Raw genomic sequence first — 23879 nt, 5'->3', positions numbered from 1 at the left:
TAAATGGGTAATTGTATGTAAAAATAATGTGATATCTGTATAATGTGAAATAATGTATAATGTGATATGTTGTAACAATTGTAAGTCGCCCTGGATAAGGGCGTCTGCTAAGAAATAAATAATAATAATAATAAATAATAGTAATTCACATATGCTGTTTCCTCTAGTATCTCCACCTGCTGCTCCTGTGCCAAAGAGCTAATCACAGGAACTGTCTTTTGATCACATCTCACTTACAATCTTGAAAATATTTCAATTCACCTTTTGGAAAGCTCAGTGTGATATTTTAAGACCTTTATCAAGTATATTTTTAGTCTAGAATGCAATACAACATAATGTGTTCATTTTTGATCAAAAAGAGAAGCAACAGACTGAGGATTTAAACTTTATTTGTCTGTGCAATTTCCACAATCTTGTTTCATCTCAGCTTATCAAATCAACAATTGACAATTTAGGTACCTAATAAACAACTATTCTACAAAGTACATTCTTTAAGCATGCTGGTTTAAATTTACTTATATTTTATTTGAATAATATTAATGAGAATGAGAAATACCACTTTCATCCACACCCAGGTCGCCTACATGTATTACCAGTACAACACTACCTTTAAACATTTTCTATCAATACCACCTTAAAAAAAAAGAATTGCTTTCTGAAAATTTCCAGTTACTGTATTTCTAAAGAAACAATATTCTGACATGTGTATCATTAAATTATAATTGAAACATACAGAATAATATACTTTCAGAGTGAAATGTAAGGTCATTTTTTTGTTCTGTAATAACAAATGGAATTGAATACTGGTACATGTAGGTCTGTCATAATAGGTATTTTAAGATTATATTGAACGTACAAAGGACATTATCTTACATTGCTGGTGCTGTATATATATAGGAATATATCTGATCAATAGTCTACAAACATAAATGCTTTGAAGCATACTCTGACTTTGCTGCAGCATTAATTAATCAAACTCCCTCAAACTTATTATTGAAATGGTAGGACATCTAGTTAATTGCCTGGCTTATTCATAACCTGACACTCACTTGAACACCTTGGTTATTGCTGTTTTGTACCATCAATCACTGCCTGTATGACTAGAGAAGTGACCACCTAATGAATTATGCCTTTTGAAATTCTCTTTTGCGTTAACAACACATGTACTAATTGTTTTTCTTTCTTCAGAATCATTGTTATTTCTGAACAGATGGTGTTACAATGTAAAAATAACTGATCTTAAATCACTGAAAATTATTCAAATCAAAGACGCTGCCTCAGTAACACCCTCTGTAAAGCCTTTTTTTTTCTTCTTCTTCTTCTAAACTAACTGGGAGAACAGTTTTGCACTGTGTGACTTTTGGTGAACTCCAGCATAGACAGGTTTCATGTTCACCATTAACAGCCAACAGCACTGTGAAACAAGCATTTTATATGGATCAATCCAAGTGAACAGAGTCCATTAAGTTGCAAGGCATTGCTCCATCCCTCCATCCAAACAGAACGCATGCCTTTGCAATTACACTTTACGACTTCTATTCTTCTTCATGACGGTTGTTATACAGCACTTTAATCCCCCACTGGACAGTACATTATTCTCAAAGGAAGATATACCCTGTTTTTCAAGCATGAGAAAATGAAATCCTCTCAAACTACATGGTTCCTTGCCTGCACTTCACATAACCTTGTTGAACATATGTTACCCATATGGTCATTATTAAACCATAGCTTGCGTAAGTTCTGTCGCTTTGACATGAACTTAAAGAAAGGTTTTACAAAATGAAATGCCGGGCCCCTTGGAAAAAAGAAGGGTATAGGCAATGCTCAAAGCAGTATTTTCACAGAACGATATGCTAATTACAAATAACCAGCATTATGTAAATGTGTGACTTTCAAAACAGCTATTACGGATTCATTTGTCTTGGAAACATTTATTTATTTATTTTTTTCAACTGCCATCACGCCCTGAAGGGCCAAATGCACGTTGAGATATTGAAATAATTTGGGTTCTTTGATTACACTAGACTAATCTTTACTATATTTTACAACTTATCATCGGACAGATCAATAGAGATGTCAAAGCTAATCTCTTCTGCATTCCACAGTCATTTCTCATGCTGCAGAGTATATCCCACTTAAACTTAAACCTGTGCAGTGTTTCAAACCCAATTTTACATCAGCTGAAGAATAATGTGCATATACTGTACTGTGGAGTACCATAAAGATATAATGGGTTAGTATAACACACAGGTGTTCTGCAGCATATATATATAAATATATATATATATATATATATATATATATATAATTGTACGGTATGTATAATATAGGGATGATAGCAACATTCAAGATTACAGTTTTATGCTCTGAAGGATGAAGTCGTTCCCCCATTATACTAAATGCTATGCGGTGACTGCTGTTGTGAATTTCATTTTGTAGTTTCTTTACAGTACACAATCCTTTTATCTACGATGCCTGAAGAAACACTATTTGTGTAATTCAATGTAACTGCTGCAGGTCTCATTTTCAAATAAATTAGAACACACGTGGTAGGAAAGAGCTAGAAATGCTTTAAATGCACACTTGCATGTAAAATATATAGGTTTTAAATGTATTCATATTATATAATCTACTTATAATATATAGGTTTTAAATGAATTCACGTTATATAATTCACTTATAATATATAGGTCTCCAGTAAATGTTGCAATAGGCAAATTACATCTCCATTAATAAACCAAGTTGTCTGGGAATTATTTTTACCTCACACTGAAACCTTAACTATCAGGGCTGACACCTACTGTTAGCAACACTCTTAATGTGAGAAAACAATGGCAGTGTCATGTATCATAACCAATTAAAATATTTTTCCCATATGCAACTTATTATGCCCCTGCTGTAATAAAAAAGCAGTGTCAAGCGATGTCTCTATCAGAATGAAATAGTGACAGTCTTATCTCTTCAGATAAGAGTCATGACACTATTAAAGTACTGTCAAAACTCAAAAGGGTAGATTCTGCACAGAGCATGTTATCGCTGTCAGAGACAAATGACTGTACAATAACAAATGTATTACAAATCCTTAACTGCTAGCCCATTCTGTACAGAGTGCAGCTATAAATATTAAATGGACTCTAATCATGTTTGCTAACCCTCACAGTAGAATGAAAAAAGCACAGATATCTTAGAATAATATTCCTGTCTTAAAGCAAAATATATGTTATGTTAACAAGCCTAAAGCACTGAATATCTGTTGCAAAAATTAAGAAGACAAATTTAAATGTGACTGAAATAGAGCAGGAAGGCTTTGTCAAGAACCCTGGGGTTAAGCAGTATACTCCAATTCAGAGAGGCAATTAAAAACAAACAATGTTAGGATGCATAGCTACTGTAAATGAGTGGAATACAAGATTATAGCATACATTGCCTTGTAATAGTGCGGTAGGGTTGTGGCTCCCATTTGCTCCCTAAAGCCATTACAGTAGCCCTTTTACACTCATTATAAGGCGGAACACAAATAGCACGGTCTTGTAACTATGGCTTCCCACTATAGCGTTATAAAGGGTGAGCACTGTGTATATATATATATAGGGAAATAATTAGGCCAACTCTGTAATCTAGAAACAAGGGTTGAATTTAATTGCATTATGAAATCTTTGATCTCTAGTTGGATTTCATACTGCCTAATTATTGTGCTCAAGTGAGCTGATTAAGTCTACATTTCACAGCACAGTTGATATTATAAATTGAGCCCTAAGAAGTGGTGGGTATATTGGATCTTATGTGTCCCTTGCAATGGGAGCTATAGTTCCACTGGGGCAGGAGAGATATTTGCCATTTTTGAGCCAGGCTCAGAAACTGGCGACAATGAGATGTCTTAGCAGGAGTTGCTTTGGGTGGTGGTGTCTAGCTTCAGAAAAACCTACTTAAAAAATAAGTATAATTGGAGAAATAAAACAAAACTATTCTTGTGCATTCATTAGCACCGGAGGTCAGTTACCATGACTTGCATTCTAAACCAGGACCTTGTGCTAAGGAATCAGGGTGAAGCACTGTCCTCCCTTTCTCCTCCATTCCAGACATGGGGGAAAAAACACTGCAGAGTCAAAGAGAAGAGGACTGACAGCTTCCAACAAGAGCCACAATTGTTCAGTGTTCAGCCCTGAGCTTAAAATAACCAGTTTTACTTGGAGGATTCACTTTCACAAAGCAGTTACTTACAGTATGAGCGCCCCCCACTATAGTATACCCCTCTGTCACCAAAAATATGCCTACTCCAAGAGAAACCAAAACTATACAGTTCATAAGCTAAACAAATGTGTAGTCACCCAATACATGTCTGCAGTGTTTATTAAAACCTTAAGCAAACCAGACATTGGACTACTTTCAAGTTGTGCGGGTAAAACAGAGGCCTCAAGTCATTTTGGATAGAAGCATGCTATCATGTTACTGAAATCATTGTTTTAATAATTAATAGGTTTTTGTTAGAACTTTTTAATTGGAGAAATGCTTATTTGTTGAGACCGTGATTTATCCCATTTGTTTAAATGTTCTTCCTTTTCATTAAGAAACTGAAGCCTTCTCTATACTTTGCTTCAGCTTCTTTTACGATCACAATATTCTCGTGGTTCAAATGTTGGGCAGCATTTCAACAAACTGTCTTCTTCGATGAAGTAATGATGCCTAAAACTACACTAAATGTATCTAGTTTCCAAAACACATATTTACTTCTGCCCTTGCTTTAACAAAAACATACATTTTACTGAACACCACAACACAACACATGCATTTTACTTAAATAAACAGATTGTGGAATTTTAACATAAAGAGCGTTGTCAAGAGCAACAGCATGGTTTTGATTTTGCAGAAGACAAATCTAAAAGAGCATGCTGAATCATAAAGGCTAATTTGCTCCAACTGGCTTAGACCAGATTTAAGAACTACATTGTGAAAGAAAGAGACAACAACTGAAGACATTTTGTTAAGATACCAGTTGACTTTAATTTGACACAGTTGTGTATTTCAGCATTTGATTTGTATTATAAAGTTTCTGAAAAACAGCACCTTACAACACTGTACAAATAGCAGTTAGAGTAAGATAGCCTTTCCTGGCAGTTCAAGAGTTAATACTCTTTGTCATCTTACAGGCTCATATTATTCTTTACATGCATTCCAAAGGAAAGCCATCTGGCCAAGTATTTTTGAAATTGTCCCATGGTATATAGTACACAGACAACTAAAGCGTCAATGCTGCATAATACATTTTCATTACTTAATCCCATTAGGGAGGGAATTCCTCCTCAAAATAAAGTAATGACTGCAGAGATCAGTTAACTAATCAAATCATTCATCTTTGTCTGCATTGGTTTCTAATTGGTTTCTTAATTAAAAATGGTATTTAAAGGGGATTACTCTAAGTGAAAGACTGAAACCTGTCAAATTGAATTATTCTAAGGGGGAAAACAACATGAAAAGATCTTGACCCTCCCATAACTTCTGTATCACTATTCGATCATGTTTTTTGTTGTTAAATATCACAAATCACAGATGAGCAATAAACCAATTACTGTTAAGGATTTTACAACATATCTACATATCTTATCCTGTGTATAGTCATCCCGCACAGAACCCACTGCATACTGTTATTTGCATGTAAAAAAAGAGTAACCCTGATGTTTAAAAGTAGTTCTTGAGTACAAGTTCAAACTTGGTGAATGGGAACCAATATCACATTGACCTAAATGTTCTCTATGATAATGTTATAAGATGTACTTTTGTGCATGGGATACCTCTCAAGTTAGCATTTTAGAAACTTGTGAAACTCCAGCTGTCTGATGATGTGCTTAGTCATCAAATCCAAATCTGATAGGTTGTCCCAGAATTAATGGTGAGGGCTTTCATCCACTAAGTTATGAGGCATGCCCACACACCATCCAAAAACAGAACATAAGGGCCACCCAACAGACCTCTGGAGACTTTATAGAACTCTGAGTCAGTTATACCCACCGACTTGAAGCTATTAGACAGACCCACTGAAACAAAGCAAACACTGTTTGTATTAGCAGCTCTTTACAAAATTCTGAGGCAATTCCTACTGTAGTGCCCCTGGAGATGATTAGTTAAGGATCTGTGGAAGTAGAGGATGGTTCAGCCAGCGGAGAACTACTGTTCAGCATTTTAATGTGTGGCCTTGTATTAAAAGCAAGTTACTCTCGTTCAAGTTAGGGGAAGAAGGCACACAATGTTTATGCAGTAAACTGTAAATGAATGTGATGGTCCAGGCAGGTAACCGGTCAATGAATGTAAACTACCTCCACAAAACAACATAAGAACATAAGAAAGTTTCCAACCGAGAGGAGGCCATTCGGTCCATCTTGCTTGTTTGGTTGTTAGGAGCTTATTGATCCCAGAATCTCATCAAGCAGCTTCTTGAAGGATCCCAGGGCATCAGCTTTAACAACAAACCACTGTATGGTAAAATCATTGCCTGACAGGTAATTTCAGCCTACCAACCATTCACAATTGTAGCATAAACCAGTAACCAGTTTTGCAATTATTGCAAGTGCTGAAACCTACGAGAACTTATGCTGTACAAACAGTCTCAAAATAAAAACTACACTGCAGGTACTGTATCTGTAGTTTAAAAGAAAACACTTCCAAGTTTGGATGTTGTAGCATTCAATAAATTCAATTAAAAAAATATTTTAAAAAACGATATGTTGGAACTAGAACTCAGCCTGCCAGATGTTGTGCTTGTCTCTGGGGATATTTCATTTACATGACCTCAATTCTTATCTATTAAAGTACTGCATGTAGGATTCTGTTATAAGCTAAACCCATCTGCAGTGCCAAACAAGCCATTAAAAACATAAAAATACAGTAATTATGAACTACAGCCTACAGAGAGGAAGAGGAATGCCATAGGATTTGAGTTTCTGTTACTTATGCGCAGAAGGTATTACCAGATGTGCACGCTCATTAAAAGCTCTAATGGATATTAATCCTTTCATCGCAGTTTTTATGGCAGGAAATGATGCAAAATCATGCCATAAATCCAAGTTTTAAAGCAAGAGATAGCGCAAGGGTAATACAAGGATCAGGAAGGATGTCTAAATGTCTTGCATAACACTGTGTTACCCTGCTTTGATCGCCCCAATCCTGCTTAAGTCTTGCATGCACATTTCTTGTTTGGTTTTTGCATCAACCATTCATAAGCTAAATATGGGCATGCAAAATGTTTGTCTACTTAACCTGTACAGTAGTATTATGATTGTGATACTGATAAAGCACAATCCTTTATCTTTACTGTCATGGTTTTACTGTCATCTTTAAAAAATAAGCATTAAAGCCCCTTCCCCCCCCTCCTCCCTCCCCCGAAAAAAACTCTAAGCGGTTCTTCCACAGCTTTCATTCTAAATATCTTGAGCCAATAATAAAACGATCCATCTGTTAATTCACATGTGGGGAAATGGGTCTATTAAATCGAATCAGAGAAATAAGGAACCTGAACCCAGCACCAATGTCTTAGAATAGTTCATGTTTTATTTAAGGATTCCCATTAGCACAGTGCTTCTGTTTTAAAGTTATATTTTATTCAAAGGTAATAATGTGGTTTAAATGGTTAACAAAACACAGTGTGTTATAATCCAGCAGTAATCATCATAATAAAATAAATAAAGGGACAGTTTACGTTACGTGGATACACACATCCAAGTGAATGATAATGAACAGGGGGAGAGAGGTGAAACATTAGCACACACATCCAAGTGAATGATAATGAACAGGGGGAGAGAGGTGAAGCATTAGCACACACATCCAAGTGAATGATAATGAACAGGGGGAGAGAGGTGAAACATTAGCACACACATCCAAGTGAATGATAATGAACAGGGGGAGAGAGGTGAAACATTAGCACACACATCCAAGTGAGTGATAATGAACAGGGGGAGAGAGGTGAAACATTAGCACACACATCCAAGTGAGTGATAATGAACAGGGGGAGAGAGGTGAAACATTAGCACACACATCCAAGTGAATGATAATGAACAGGGGGAGAGAGGTGAAACATTAGCACACACATCCAAGTGAATGATAATGAACAGGGGGAGAGAGGTGAAACATTACCACACACATCCAAGTGAATGTCATGACAAGGCCATTTAAGTCTTGCGCCAAATAAAGAACACAATTCCTCATGCCAATACCTTTAAAAATGATCAAACAAACCCTGTAGCCAAAAAACGGAGCCTTGCCAAGTAAAAACAGCTGGGTCAACATGTGTGCCTTTACTACAGAATCACAGATGCTAACTGCAAGTTAATCACTATGCTAAAAAGTTTATTAGCTGCTATTGCTATGCAAATGTGTCGATTACTTATTCTGCCTGTTAATATTCAGAAAAGTTTTTTTGTCGTATGTTCAACAATAAATGTTGATTGATAATTAGGAAATCCATATCCCTTTTTTATTTGCTGATTTGCTGAGAGCGTCTATAAATTATAATAATCATTTGGTTATTCAACACAGTCACTGATTACAGAACAGGCTACGATTATCATTTAGTATTGTGAAACATATATAAATATTTAATTATTCTGTTTTTGTAGTACATGCAAGCAATACATTGTGTGACAATTGTGGTAAAATATGTAGGTTATGTAAATAGTGTGCATCTGTGCTTCCAGATCCGCAGTATTTTGCCCTGGGTCAAAAAGCCTAATTTCTATAGTTTAATTGCTCTTGGTCATTATTTACATTACTTATGACTATTTTATAGAAAGATTACAAAAATCCTATTACATCGCCCCTGAAACCGAGGAGATGTACCGGTGAACGTCGTAAACGTCCTCGGCACCTTGAGCTGAAAGGAGATTCTACCACATGCCACTGAACATCAGGCAATGCCACTGACGTGATTGAGCTCTCTGTGCAGATACTTTAATTTAACAGTAATGGCTTCTTGAGTTTAAAAAAAAAAAAATTAATCACTGGTCACAGTCAGTATTTAATCACTTTGGAGTGAAAAACAATAAAAGTTATTACCAGCCATTTCCCCTTCAGGCAATAGTACTTATTATATCGACATCATTTATTTGCTGAAAGTTCTGAGTCACTGATTATGTTCTTGAAAAAGGACAAAAGGTTATTTTTTACATTTGTTAATGCCTAGGGGGGTCTCAAAAAATGAAAATCTTGGCAGGTTATCTTCATCATTTATGGTATACATTTAACCATATTAACTTGGACAGGTATGGTTCAAATAACAATACAACATTGATCAGTTAATAACAAATAAAAGATTATATATTTTAAAAGTATTTTTCTCGGTTTGAGTCCAGGCTATTCCTTTGCAGACTGAGGACGGGAGCTCCCAGGGGGCGGCGCTCAATTGGCCAAGCGCCACCCATGGGGAGAGAGGGTTAGGTCGACCAGGGTGTTCTCAGATCACCGCGCACCAGCAACCCCTGTAGTCTGGCCGGGCGCCTGCGGGCTTGCCTGTAAGCTGCCAGAGAGCTGCGTTGTCCTCCGACGCTGTAGCTCTTGGGTGGCTGCATGGTGACTCTGCAGTGTGAAAAAAAGCGGTCGGCTGACGACACACGCATCGGAGGACAGCGTGTGTTCGTCTTCGCCGCTCCCTAGTAGCGGTAGCGGTGAGCTGAGCTAAACAGAAATAATTGGACACTATTAAATTGGGGAGAAAACAACAAAAAAAAATAATTGGTGACTACTAAATTTAAAAACAAAAACATTTTTCAATGTCTTATCAAAAAGATACATGCCATTAGCAAACCTCAGTAAAATAGTTCCACACTTAATCTGTATTATTGCTCATTGGACAAGCTACATTTTTATATAAAGGGTTTCAAAATGTATGGTTTTAACAGAGCTTATATCAAACTCAGGACTGTGTGAACTGTTCATAATGCTTATTTATATTTAAAAAGGGATTTAAGGCAGGCACAACGGTGTCTTTCTGAAATATTACTGTTTTTGTAAAGCGTAACTCTGTATTGTTTATCACACTTGATATATTCCAACAGAGAAAACGGGGGGGTTGAGAGATCTACAGTGAAATACTGTAGCTTCACTTTGCAAGTCTCTTGATCGCAAAATTTAATTGTGAAAAAAATTATTTCAGGGGAAGTAGTATCTAATATGATTATCCACAATATGAAGCTCCAATTGTAGCCTTGTTATCAATGAAAGGAATTTTTCCAATTATTAAAAGATATTTCAATGTAGCCAGCCATGGTAGTGGGCCTAGGTGTCACCCCTGCTGCTATTTATATTGAAGTTGTATTGTGTTTCTCAGCATGTAAGAAGACATGAAGAAAAAAGAAAAGCTGCTCCTCTCCAAAATTCTTATTATTTTACAGCAGACAGTCCCCTCTGTCAACTTGTCAGCCTCTTACCAGAACGCGCAGGTAATTTTATTAGGTTTTCAGCCCCAAATCAAATTAACCACTGCATCACCTTGATGGTTTATGTACTAGTAGAGAACAGGAGAAGCACAGCCTTTTTTTTTGTCAGACAGCTTGCTTACACTATTTATTTATTTTTCATCAAATAGAAAACATACTGTTTCGTTGTTTCTTTAGGAATATGTCCGAGATCGTCTACTCCTTCCACAATTATGGTACCCAACATCATTCCTTAATTTTTAATTGTCTTTCCTCCATTGTATCCATAATTGTATTACTTGTTTTATTAAATACAATTGTCAACTGCAAATCTAAACCTGATTTACTACTATAAGTATTATTATAAAAACATCTGACAAATAAATTGCCAACCATGGAGGTGGACTCATGGATAACCTGTCCAAACAATATGTGTGTATTTTAATTGACAGGCTACGTTTCTTATAAACTGTTTGTTTCAGAATGTATTGCAATCTGGCTTCTTAAACTACTCTTGTGTCAGCATCAAGTGACATTTCCCAGTGGGTACGATCTTGCAACACGTTCACCTTTTTGTAATTACCATTCATTCTGTCAAAGGTTTCAGTTTAAACCCAGTCTGATTAAAAATCATTAAGCACAATGGAAAACTAACTAAAATTTTCTTACAATATCAACCCCCACTGATACAGTTGTAATTGGATCATAAATCAGGTTATGGTAGATTGAACTGGGAAAACATATTGTCTGAGAGATGATCATTCTTAGCTCCTATTACCATCAACGTTTTAATTGATCCTTTTGCAGCAGTCAGCTGTCCATGGGGAATTTGAACTACTTATTAGGATGACACGCTATCCAAAACGTGCACAACTTGACGAGAAAGGGGCACAAAAACACAGTTGTTCTTGAATTTGAAGTTGCACTTCTGTAATTTTTTGTTTCAATGTTTACATTCTGGAATTTGCAGGAACACTACAAGGGTTACTGTGAAGAGTGTTTAACAGTTTTAACTGCAAAACAGCAGTATGAGAAACACAATTTTAACAAAAAAAATATTGTTTCTACTGATTTCTGTGGAAGCAACACAAACATCACCCTGCAATAAAATTCCTTCCCCCCCTTTTTTTTAAGCCTTTTTCAAATAAAAATGTTAAAGCTACAATACATACCAATATGCTGCTACAATGTTAAAGTTGCCAGGATGTGAACATTGAAACCAAATGAAAAATGTCAGAAGACCAATTTAAAAGCCAAACTGCAAGTTTGTAAATATAACACTGTATTTCTGTCTTGCTCTTTCAGTTCTTTGAAATATACTGTACCTTATTTTTAACAATTCCATTATCTAAATTGCAGTGCATGCCAAGCAATAATGGCACGTGTACATCATTGAGATTCCAAGCTAAGGGTGCACGGAGCATGCAGATCCCCAAGTATCTCACTGGTTCCAAGGCTACAGTGCATTTAAATAAAAACAATGTTAAATGAGTATTTTCAATGACACAAGTGGTACCTGAACTTCGAAGATCAATGTATTTCCAATGCTCTTACGCTCAGTATCCACACAATAAATTGCATCTGTAATCCACTCGTGTCAAGACATCCCTGTAATCACCCTGGGGAGGTTATTTATTACAAAAGAACACAGAAAAACACCCGAAACCCTAAGCTCTTGCAATGCAGAAACATACTCATTGAAAGCAAAAGCTTCTTCTATCATTGCTACCCTGGGAATAGTGGCTATTTTAATAAATCATAATAGCTCATCGACTGCAAGTCATTTTCACTCGTGGAGCACAAAGGGCATTAGTAAGACTTTTGGAAACTGTGATTAATTTCTGCGTGTGTAGTGTTGCAATAGTGTGGCTACAGAGGTTACTGCTGTGATGATTTAACTCACAAAACCTCTAACCTGCCACAACAAGACTTCCTAACTTAGACATGTAACATTGCATCTTCCCCCAGGTCTCTCATCAAGTCATTTATAGCAGTTTTTGGGCAAAGTAAAAACACTCTAATCTGGGGTCGTTAAATGATTCCAGCACAATCCGAGAGCAGTTAGAAGACCAGCGTGACAATACCAGAAGATCCCAGATTTCTGAACTGTCAGAAAGTGAAAAACATTCAATTGAAATAGTCTTGGCAAGTCCGTTGGTCAATAAACTTTAATGGTTTGCTGTTCAGAAATGCACACACACCACAGAACATGGGGGGCTTTCATGTCTTGTCCAAGACTCTGTCACTCAGAATGTGCGTGTTGTGTTAGTTTGTTTTGTTCAAGCTCAGTTTGAATAATGAGTGCTCTTTCAGAGCCTTTTGTGCACGACTTGAAGACTCTACTAACCAAATGATATGCAGATTACTGTCAAGCATCCCTTCCTTACAGAGGGCTAATTTACATAGGGGAAGCATGCCAGAGAGCAGCTTTTACTGAAAACAGATTTATTAAGGAATCCTCATGAATAAAAGAAAGTCACCATAATGCAGGTCTATTGTATTTTACAGCTGTGCTGTACTTTATAAGGTCGCTTTTAAAAGGATTTTTTAAAAGTAAAGAAAAACTGACCAAAAAAGCAGAACACAACCGTAGGCCATATGTTCCACTGTGAGCAGCTTTCCCACATAAAGTCTGCAATGTGTTGCTTAGAAATGTAAATGAAAGACATTAGTGAATAATATTGATACACACTTCCTGACAACTTTATTAGGAACTGTACCTACTAATTGGGTTGAGTCACCATTCGCCATGACCTTAGCCTTGGCACAATGTGACAGTCCACAAGGTGTTGGAAGGTGCCTCCAGGAATGTTCATCCATTCAGGCATTCATGTTTCAGATGACAAGACTCTCGAACTGTCTTTGCCCTCACTTTGTTTGCTTCCACAGCCCTCTCTCTTGGGGACAACTTCTCCTTTGTTATGCCATTGCCGATACACAAATAAAAGGTTTAGTTGATCCAAATCACCTTGAATATGTGGTAAAACAATGCATGAAGGTCAAATGAGAATGTGTATGTCTAAGTGGCCACACAAAGGCACTCTCCCACCATGAGTGTTGCTTGGTATATGCTATAAAAAGGCATGTGGTGGCACTAATGCTTTGTAGTTATCATAACATTCAGCATCCAACTTGTTTGTACTATTCTACTTTGATTCCTTGGACCAGTTTTGTGATTTGATAAATTGTTATTTTCAGCCTCCTGTCAAGTTCATCCTCCTTTATAAAGCTTTGACACATCTGATAGTATATTTTTCTCTCATGGTATCAGTGTAAGAATGTAACCTATAACACTAATAGAAACTTGGGAGAGTGGGAGGTGAGTGCAAATGATCCTTTGTTATAAAGAAACCTTACTCAGCATTGATCCAGCAAATAGAAAACACGATACTACACTAACAATACAAGTTGACATGTGTATTATGTTTCTTCTGAACAACAACAACAACAACAACATTATTTACTATAAATTCAATATCTATATTAACTATTTTATCAGGTCTTAATACAGGGGCTATAGTTCTTTGACCTTTATAGACAAGCAGTATTCAATGTTGCACAATGTTGTTAAATATATTACTGCTGGGACGAACACAGGATTTTCATGTTCGTTTGTTTTCAAAAAGTAATAAAAGCCATTATTACTCAGAACGCAGGCAGAGACAGCATAGCAGCAGGGGCGGGGGGGTCCCCTGTGTGTGTGCCTTTATTTTACAGCAAGACGTTACACTATGCAACATGTTAAAGTAAAAAAAATATCCCAGCAGTAAAGAATACGTTGAGTAGGGCTTACTTTACCCCAGTGAATTAACAACAAAACAAAGGATGCCAAATAGCAGTTCAAGTTAAACGTTGTTTTGTTTATTCCTGAAATAAATAGTACATAAAGTTGACACCGCATTTTATTTATTTTTTACTTTGTCATTCCTTGACATTGCCATTTCTTCACAGTAAACAGTGGCCATAGACACGTTTTCATAAAGTAATAACATGAGCTTTACTTGTGCCTTTTTGTAGCTGAACAAGTAAACAAACTGAAATTTAACTTTAAACACTTCAAATAAACCAAACATGGAAATGACGTTGTAAAAACACAGATTTACACTGAACACTGAATTACAAAACATACTACAAAAGAAAGATGCTCCAAACACTAAAATTCCGATTAAAACGTCACTGTCACTGTTTTCTGACTTTCTGAAATTCAAACAAATTCAACTCGACAAAAACAAATTGATGGGCGGGATATAAAATGGATTAAGCAGCAGTCAGCAAACAAGATGCAGAAAAACCTTGCTAACTATACGGTATGAATTTCAAAAACATTTTCTGTTATTTATTTATGTACTTATGCTGCATCAGCTATATTTAAATTAAATGCCCCTCGGGAAGACTATTGTTACCTCCAGGCCTGCGGCTTCGGGCATTATAGCCCCCTGTCGTTAACAATAGTCTTCCGTCGGGTCAATAATTTTCCACTATAGCCCTCCTCTTAAGTCCATATTTACTGATAGACAGATAGATAGACAGATGAGACAGCGAGAGACAGAGAGAGAGAGAGAGAGAGAGCCCTTCCTACAGTGTTATAAAGGGGGAGCACTGTGTAGATATAGATATATATATAGATACAAACTCTGTTGGGATAATTTTGGAAATGTACTAAATGGAATTAAATGTTATACTGCTGCACTGCAAGAGTCACAAATGGTTTTTTAAATCTCATAAAATACAATACATTTCCAAACAGTCAGCAGCAATGCTATTGTCCGATTCTATTTGTCCAATTCCATACAACCTAAGAAGTGCCAGTTGGTTGGAATTAAACAATTACCCTTCGTGAAAAATAGGAACACATCTACAAACAATACAACATTACAGCTGAATCCAGTCTGAACAAAGGGGCCAGCGAGCGGAAGATACATGGAGAAAAGAATCCTGTGACTACGTTCCAAAGCCCTGACAGCTTATGACTGTCTGTGAAAGGAGTTACTCAATTTTCTACTGTTACTTCAGTTCTGGCTCGGAGTTTGCACGCTAACACGGCCAGCCATTCCTCCCCCGGGGCCTTATTTACGAAAATTGTTCTTTCCTCAGCTTGGTGTCAACCTTTGAAAACTCACGCTCTTTGAAAAAATAAAAAATAAATAAATAGCACCACAGAGGAATGTGTTTTTAGGAGAGTCAGTGAATTCCAGGATGGTAAATTCTTACAAGCTAACATTTTCTCTGACGGTTTAGCTCCAGACAGCTCTATTTGATTTAATGTTTTGTAAAATGCAGGGCAGGCCTGACGTTCTTTTAATAGTACAATATATATAGCCTTAGGCTTAAAACAGGGGATAAGAGAACTAGTTTACATAATGCATGACCAATTCCCAAATGCAATGCCGAACTGCAATGAGATTTATATTTTTATATATATATATATATATATATATATATATATATATATATATATATATATATATAAATATACACACACACACATATACATACACAGTATATCATTTTCTCCATGATTTAAAAAAAGGATACATGTGTAAGTATGTGTTCAATACATCAATCAATCTTTATTTTGTGTAGAACCTTTCATAGTGGACCACCATCACAAGATAGTGAGGATCAATGCATAATACATTAAATACAGGGCATAGTACATTAAATACAAGCAGAAAAAAAAAATTCAAATACATTAAATACAGGCATAATACATTAAATACAGGGCTAGGATGTGAATTCTAAACATTGTGGATGTGTGTGTCATACAGAATCGTATGCCACAATTTAGACAACAGCTAATAACAGATATCAGGCTTAAAAAGAACATTGAAAGCAAGAGAGAACACATAACAGATGCACATTCTATTATATTTATTACAACTGGAATGGTATAGAAACATATTTATTCATTAAATACAATATAGAAATGGATGTGTAATTGTGGAAGGATTATATGCATTCTGCTGTACAGTTAAAATCCCACCTCAGTATATTAATAGGATTCAAACAGCTTGACAATTATTAAAACAGTACATAAAAGGCACATGGCTTATTCTAGAACAGCTCCTCAGTTTTCATTTTTTTGTTGCGTAGAGGATTTTAAAAAAGGACAAACACTGAATGACCCAAAACACCCAAATAAATCTTTTTACACATTTGAAGTTTGAGTTCTATTCTTACACTTGATCTCACTTCCTGATCGAACATCTCTGTGGCGAATTAAAAAAACAACTTTGAAGCAGGGCACTCTTGTTTCTCCTTCCAACAGCTGAAAGCAACACCCTGTGCAATAACAGAACGATGAAGGACTGTACTATCATTGTTCAAGTTAATCCGGCCAATTACCCGTTTCTCAGGACCAAAAAATAAAACAAAAGAAACCTTGGTATACAGTCAAAATGTTGGCCATCTAGCTTACAAATTATTAGAAAATTGCGAATATCTCCTTCTAGACAGCACAAATACCTGGCGTGTTCTTGGTCGTACAATTGATAAGCACAGGTCAGAACTAAGCAATTTTTAAAATCCCATGTATACAGTATCAAGCACTAACTGTAATTCCATACTGACCGTGCTAGAGACAACTCCTAACATCTCACTACATAATTCAAATTTAGTCTGACCTTTGGTCCAGAACAATGGCTTTGCAACATCCCCAGGGTTCCCTGCTACTAGGGTTTGAACATTGTGTTGATCAGCTCATTTCCTCCACATAGATTTCAAGTTCAACCATATTACAAAATATAGTACATTTGTTTATTACATATTAACAGATGTACAGATTTATTTTTTATAAACGCAAACATGCATTTTACAATTTTCTGGATCAAATCCCCATTTACTATAACTGGAATCAAAATGTATGTACTGTATATGTAAAAGATACAATAGAAACACCATTACAGAGAACCTCAACTCTGAGGGAATTATATATTTACTATATTATGGCTTAAATACTGTTGGTATTTGCTAATCTATTATATGAATACAGTTTGATGCAAGGCACACAACATTGTACACTGATAAAGAAGCAGGCATCTGGGAGAACAATCAGTTTATGATTCAGTGGCAGGTAAAGACCTTTATTCTAATCATAAATTAACATGATGGATCAAAATGAAAGACAAGCAAGAGCATACTTGTGTCTACAATTTAAATGAAAGTAGCTGTGAAGGGTTACCAGCTCAGTAGCTCCTTGCATTGTAGGCTGCAGGCTGTAGCTAAATACTGAATTGTTGAGCATGTGTGTGAGAATTGCTTCACATGGTGGGTTTTGCGTGGCACCCAATTTCAGGTCCGTATAACCCAGTGATTGATGTGGAGTTGGTATTTTGAGCAATGATCAGTGAATTCAAAAGTGATGTACTATATTGTTTTGAACAAAGGGCATGGGCTGTTAGCACAAACATATACATTCACTTCCAAAAGCAAATAAACAAGTCAAGACCTTGGTAAGTCTTTGTGATTTATGACATTGTTATGTGCATGCTCTGGTAAATTGTCTGTTAAGGCCATCAGGCACTTCAGATGATAAGGGAATAAGAAAACAAAAATAAAGAACACTTCAATTGTATGGATCACTATTACTCAACTTAATGCTTTCACCTCTGACTGCAAGGAAGGCTGACAAATAACTTTTCAAACAGAGGGAACAAAGAACTTCCTCCATTTAGCTTCCTGAGTTAAAACAGCGCTTAGATTTAACACCCATAACCCTCTGCTGCTGCAGGTAGTGGCAGGAGAATGGCTTACAGTAGTTGGTTTAGTTCACTGAGTGAGGATTGGATGATACATGGGGTTTAAAATAAATACATTACAGCAAAGTCCAATCAATGTAGACTTGACTTCCCCACCTAGATCTAATCATTTTGTTAGCAATGAAATTGCATCTGATCTATATTCCATGGTCATTAAACAGCTTAAGATAAAGTGATTATCTACAGTGATAGCTACTGGCAGATATACATAATTCAGATGATATCTAGAATATTATCATTAAGAATTACCATGGACATCTGGGGCTTAAAAAAAGGTGGCGGCAATTCTGGGTATAATGTCTTTTTCCGATACAATGACACACACTGTACTTAGTAACATGATTTGATTGAACATTTTTCATTTTGAAGAAGTACTTAGTTTCCAGTAGTAAGCCATTAGTTTTGTACTGGGGGCAAATCAAGGAAGGCTTAGAATTCAAAATCCTATGTTAATTTTAGAATGTCCTCGGATCCATTCATAGGTCATGCTTTACAGTTAAAGATAAAGGGCCGTGTTTGGTGTCATGCTTGCTGGTCTGCAGAGGGTTGTTATTAAGAAAAGTATACCCAAGGAAAACCTTAACTACATGAAGGGGGGTTATCCCAGGTCTGATATCGGCTCCTATGGAAAAGGAAACTTTCCTTGTGTTTAGTGTCTTCCTGCATTTTCAAAAATCCAGCATGCAAACCTACTGCACAAATGACAACAGCTGCAGAACAGATATAATCTCTTCATATTTATGCTGGTCATTGAAACTAAATACACCCAAGTAAAAAAAAAAAAAAAAAAAAAAAAAACCCTTTTACAGGGTTAAATAGTGCACATTGTCAAGAGCATTTTCTGTTAAATTATTTATTAAAAAATAGCTGAGTAAATTGCCAACACCTCCGCGGGTACCCATGTGAAAAAGCAGGTACCTATGTGTGACGGGGTACCCCCACCCCTGTGGTTATTTGTGTTGTTTTGTGTTTATCATCATTTGAATGTGCTGTTTTATGTTTGTTTTATTGTTATAATTTTACGTAGTTCGGCTGGGACGATGTTTACTTCTCGTCTCTGCCAGACTACACCTCGTTAGAATGTGTGATCGGCAACTGATGATTTATAGACAGATTGGCTGTCAACCACGCGTATGAGAAAACCTGTGCAGATATAAAACGATGTAAGAACCAGTAGCTTTTGCTGACCGGGGTTGGGTGTTCAGGGAGGGAGGGAGGGAGAGAGAGAGAGAGAGAGAGAGAGAGAGAGAGAGAGAGAGAGAGAGAGAGAGAGAGAGAGAGAGAGAGAGAGAGAGAGAGAGAGAGAGAGAGAGAGAGAGAGAGAGAGAGAGAGAGAGGAGGAGTTTAAAGAAATAACAATTGTTACGCGTGCTGGTTCTACACCAGCACAATACTTGTTGAGAAGTGTTTGTCTGTTTATTTTGGCCGCCTTGTCGTTTTGTTTTCTGTATCAGTATTTTTGTGTTCTCAAGATACAGCTTGAAAATAAAAATGCATGCAGTATACTATAGGGCAGCAGTGTGGAGTAGTGGTTAGGGCTCTGGACTCTTGACCGGAGGGTCGTGGGTTCAATCCCATGTCGGGGACACTGCTGCTGTACCCTTGAGCAAGGTACTTTACCTAGATTGCTCCAGTAAAAACCCAACTGTATAAATGGGTAATTGTATGTAAAAATAAATGTGTAAAAAATAATGTAATTGTATGTAAAAATAATGTGATATCTTGTAACAATTGTAAGTCGCCCTGGATAAGGGTGTCTGCTAAGAAATAAATAATAATAATAATAATAATAATAATAATAATAGTAATAATACTGCATGGAATGCTGCCTCCACTACTGCAGAGCCCTGTTGCCAGGCATTTGCATCCTCCACAGGGGACAATAAATGGGTACATCAACACAATGGATTGTACCACAGCTTTTAATAGCCCCCGTTGGTCCTTAGAAATGCAGCGAGTGTTTCAGAACCACAGGAAGAGATTGCCAGCAGATATTTACTCGAGTTTGCTCTAGCACATTCAAGCATACTCAAAACGATTTTTAAAACAGCACAGACAAATCCATATATAATAACTGGATTATAAATGTGAGAGTTTCTCAGAATGTCTTTAAGGTTAATTTAAATGCAGAATCACTGAGCCAGGGGCAGTTTAAAAAGAGACTGATCACATCTTCGCTAAGTGTTGTGTGGGCACCAAAGACGCTGGATTTCTTTCATCTTCATCACAATTCTGACTCCACTCACTAACCACTCTTTTGGGCTGTTTAGACTCACAGTTCATAATTAGGTGCAAATTCAAGCAATCTTTAATGGTGCTCCCGGGATGAGGTCTTTATGTCTAAGGGGAACTGCTTCCCACTACAGTATACTAGTTAATATGTACTGGATAACAGCGGATCTCAGATCTGGTACCTTTTAGTCTGACAGGCGAGAATTATATAGTTTACAAAACGATGAACCATATGGTGAAGAAAAAAAAAAAAAACGGGTCGGCATGCAGCTACTGACACCAACAAGACACAAAACCTGCAAGCCGATGAGATCTAGAAATAACATTGCTATCCTTCTTCCTGAATTTAAGATCCAGCACCTCTTTGTGTACAAATCAACCCCTGACTACAAGTATGGAGAAAGCTGAATGCAACCTATACACAGGTCAACTTAATGAGATCTGTAGTAAAGAACTACATTTTTTTAAGACACTAGTACAAAACTATTTTGACCTCTCCTTGGTACAACTACCCTGTGTATCATATTGGGCTTCCTAATTGCAGGACATTCATGTAGACTAATAAAAAAGCAAAATATGCAACAGCCTGCTTCTGCTATGCACTTTAAAATGGGGAAACTTAATTCTCACATTCAATTTTAAAAATTTGCAATAAATGAACAGACTCCAGCAAGCCGAGTAATTCAATACCCCTGTAGTTTTACTGTTATTATTCCCAGAATATTCATTGCATGTAAGATAAGTGCATCCACACTGTTTTACAGGAAATAGATATTTTGCAATCTATCAAAACAAACAGGAGGTCTTCCCTTGTAAAAGGCTAACATTACCAAAGCTGCTTCATCAGATTCCTCATTAAGACCATACTGTGCTTCAATAATAGTTGACCAAATATACAATTAACCAAAGGGCACAAGTTGTAACAAACAGCATGGATTTTACATATAAACCAACAGAAGAAAAAGGTAAACTTGTTCAACTAAGCCGATGAATAAACTGACATTAAAATAAGCTTTCAACAAGCAATAAACCAGAAGGAAGTTAGGCATTCAAGACACCTTGTTTAATTCTTTTTTTTTTAAGCAGGCAGCCCAGCTTGGGTCTGGTCTTCTCAGCTTTCCACTGGTTGAACGGTTGGAGGTGTATGACTGATATAAAGGTCCAGTCAAAGTCGGGATACATTACTGGCAGCATTACCACAGCTGGGGAAGTCAATCCACTTTGAAATGCCTGAAGCATTACTTGATTTACGGTCAGAATGAAAACCTTGGGTTGTCAGTCCTTGAGTAAAATTTTCTACTCGTGCACAAAAAGCAAATTAATTTCCAGAAAAATAAAGTTCAGAAGTGACTCACACCGAGCTGAGCCAGAAACTTGAACTTAACCCTTTGTTACGCAGAGAAAGTCTACAAATACTCGAAACCGAAATGGACCAATGGGCACTACTGTTTATGTTTATGAATTACATTAGAGTATCAGTCATTTATATTAGAATAGTTATTGGTTTTTACAATTTTCAGAATGCCCCACCATCCACCTCACCTAGTTACAGATATGGCGTCAATACTACACATTTAGCAAATGATACGACAGGTGATATTGAACGACTCAATTTTATTGAAACTGAAAGTCTATCTCCAACATATCTTACAAATGAGCAGACAATAATTCAAACACATCCTACTGTCTCAAGGAAGCGTATAATCAATCATGCCCTTTCTTTAAAATTGAGGCAATCACAGAACATATTGATCCATGTACAGTACATCAGCATAGCAGTGGTTTTATATTATAGGATGGCTCTTGATGTCGATATAATGAACTGAAAAAACAAACTAAGGTTTCTATGGTAACTCTTGAAATACCATACCAGTTTTTTTTTTTTTTTTTTTAAATCAGTATTATGGTGCTATCTCAGTTAATCCACAATAGACTACTTACTTCATCATATTCATCTCAACCAATCAGAACACATGACTGAGGCTACGATTTTGGCAAAGTAATTTTTAGTACATTTCACGGGCGAGGTGCGGCAAAAAAACAAGAATTCATGGAAAGGTCATCAAATAATGTTGTTTTAGCTACATCAACATACACAAGAGCTTTTAAATAGTACACCAAAGCCGAGAATATAAAAATGATTGCTTTGGACAAGTTTAAATGTTACTTTAGTACAAAAATTTACAGGACATACTCTCCGACCCTGTGCAACAAGTCAGAACTACATCTACAATCTTGCAACATGCGACATTTTGGGAAAGGCGTACAGCCTTAACAGATCGTCAAACCTTTCACCTGTTATTCTAAAATACCTTATTATATATATATATATATATATATATCACTGTCACATACCCAGATCTCTCTAAATAATGTTTGAAATTCCCCCTGGTTCTCTCTGTTGGTTGAGAGGACGGATGTACCAACGACGTTGCTTTTTTTTTTTAATGCAAGATGTACAAACTCAGCACATCTACTTAAATCTCAATGTATCCAATTTTGCGAATTCAGTCAATTTAATAGTATGAATAACAGCTGTGACCGCTTTGCTGCGACACGATGCATCCTTCGTACAGCAAACAGTGAAGCTTCACAGCTTTTATCTGTCTGTGCCCGACGCATCGCACTCATCTGTGACAGAAGCATGAACCAGGCTTCACAGCTTTCAACAATTCTGAAACTAAACAGCATGTTGGAAAGAAAGCTGGTAAACTTCTGTTCTCCGATGCATTTGTTCTTCTGTCTTTACAGAAAACAGCTCACTCACCAAGTTCCTGTATTTTAGCTGTCACCCATGTACATGCTTGCTCGCTCAGCTACCTCATTTGCGGACCTACATGGGTTACAGGGACGTAAAATGGACTACACAAGTAAATCTAAATCGAATTACCACTTGACAAACACTACATAAAATATTTGATGTCACACATCATCACGAAGTCAAATAGATGACGAGGTAATGTTTTCATTAACACAGTGCCTCCCAATCTAAGCTATTACTTATCAATAGGTGCTCAGCATGACCATCTGTTTCAGGTCCTAGAAGGACACATTCTTAGCTATTTTGAGAGAAATCTAATTGTTGTGATGTGTAGTTTCTTAATCATATGCACAGTCTACACAAACCACTAATTCATAAATTAAAATTGATTTCAGACTTCGCTTTCATTAACTCAAAGCTGAAGATTACAAGTGTCTATAATGACATACAGTATTACTGTACCCGACAATTCTTTAGGAAGTATGAAACTGGTTAGAAAATGAGTTGTGTCAAGTGTGGGACGCTATAGAGCTTAATTACACAAGAGGGTGTGGTTTTACATCTCCAATATTATGGTAATATACCTGCAATTATAAACAAAATATATTACAAATAGACCACTTTATCCTTGAAAACGTAAACCTACATAAATAAGCAACAAAATGCACATCTAGGAGAAGTCTCGCAGAACAAATACATACAAATTACATTGTATTTATAAATAGCATA

General features: G+C 36.5%; 1 protein-coding gene across 1 annotated transcript in view; it reads right to left on the bottom strand.

Annotated features, from left to right (window-relative positions):
- The window catches only part of LOC117434988 (spondin-1-like), a 63818-nt gene that overhangs the window by 21957 nt on the left and 17982 nt on the right, over positions 1-23879 (bottom strand). The gene's annotated exons all lie outside the window — the stretch shown is intronic.

This window comes from Acipenser ruthenus, chromosome 28 (genome assembly GCF_902713425.1).
Source record: "Acipenser ruthenus chromosome 28, fAciRut3.2 maternal haplotype, whole genome shotgun sequence".
NCBI classification, from domain to species: Eukaryota; Metazoa; Chordata; class Actinopteri; order Acipenseriformes; family Acipenseridae; genus Acipenser; species Acipenser ruthenus.
The sequence above is the reverse complement of the archived record's forward strand: the minus strand, read 5'-3'. Positions and strand labels throughout refer to the sequence as shown.